Raw genomic sequence first — 1184 nt, 5'->3', positions numbered from 1 at the left:
TTCATTGTTGTGTCTGATACTTAGAACTGTGAGGAAGAAGCTACACAGTTAATCAGGGTCCCCTCTCTCTGAATCAGGAAAGGTAGTCAGGCCGCGTGTGGGCCGCGGGCCATACGTTGAGTCTCACTGTTTGAAATGTGAACATTGTTCTGCTGCAGTCAATGGACTAAACCAGAGAAGAAGAAAACAGACTTTACCATGAAGATCCTCAGTGTGGATCAGTATAATATCAGCCTGATGTCTGCAGTTTAGTGTCAGCACAACTTTCACATCATATTCATCTCAGCACAACTAAAACATGCTGACTGACCTCAGAGTTTCAAGTCCACATCCTGGACTCTCCAGGAAACCACACAGATGCTTCACTCCTGAATCCTGCAGCTTGTTGTTACTCAGGTCCAGCTCTCTCAGATGGGAGGGGTTGGACTTCAGTGCTGCTGCCAGATAATCACAGCTGATCTCTGACAAATCACAGCTCCTCAATCTGTATAAAGAATGAAAGATGTAAGTTTATTAGACAAAGTGTGAGCTTGAAATCATTCAGTGTTTCATCATCTGTTCAGAGCTGAAGAAGGTTCAGAATGTAGAAGTTTAGAAAATGGAAACTCCAAACAGCTGAAGCCAACAGGAAGCAGCTTCAAACAAACACAACAAGAGAAAAAACTCTGAATGTTTCACATTAAAGTCGTACATTTATCATAAAAACAGGACAAAGACTTGAAAAAGTCGTGTTTTTCCTTCCAGGAACCACAAGGCTTCACTTTTAAAGGTGAAGTGTGAAAGAAATGGACATATTTGAAGTCCAACACCTTTTTCCAGTCACATGATTAAAGCAGACAAACTACAAGCTCATTTTCATTCCAACAAGTCATCTTCTGACCTGGACTAACAACACTGGTCTCTATGTGCAGCTGGCTGTGAGACCAGCGCTCAGGGAGCGTCTACAAAGTGCAACACTGAAAGAACATCACACACTCATTTGCTTCCATCATCCAACCTGAAGAGGAAACAGAGACGGCTCCCCTTCAAAGTAAAAGCTGCTCCTTTTGGACACAGTATCAAAGAAAGTCTACAGTATAACATAGAAAAGACAGAACAAAGTTTTGGTTGTTTTTAAATTGTGCAGAAATGAAACTACACTAAGCTCAATTATGTGACAGACATTTCATCCCATGTCAGTTTGG

At 41.6% G+C, this 1184-nt stretch overlaps 1 long non-coding RNA gene across 1 annotated transcript; it reads right to left on the bottom strand.

Annotated features, from left to right (window-relative positions):
* On the bottom strand, window positions 1-357 carry LOC112845441 (uncharacterized). The gene is made up of 2 exons (XR_003218259.1): window positions 311-357; window positions 1-166 (listed from the first exon to the last, which is right to left on the bottom strand). It is a non-coding gene; the product is annotated as an uncharacterized LOC112845441 (long non-coding RNA).
* Between the last annotated feature and the right edge of the window lie 827 nt (window positions 358-1184).

This window comes from Oreochromis niloticus, unplaced genomic scaffold (genome assembly GCF_001858045.2).
Source record: "Oreochromis niloticus isolate F11D_XX unplaced genomic scaffold, O_niloticus_UMD_NMBU tig00007365_pilon, whole genome shotgun sequence".
Classification (NCBI taxonomy): domain Eukaryota; kingdom Metazoa; phylum Chordata; class Actinopteri; order Cichliformes; family Cichlidae; genus Oreochromis; species Oreochromis niloticus.
The sequence above is the reverse complement of the archived record's forward strand: the minus strand, read 5'-3'. Positions and strand labels throughout refer to the sequence as shown.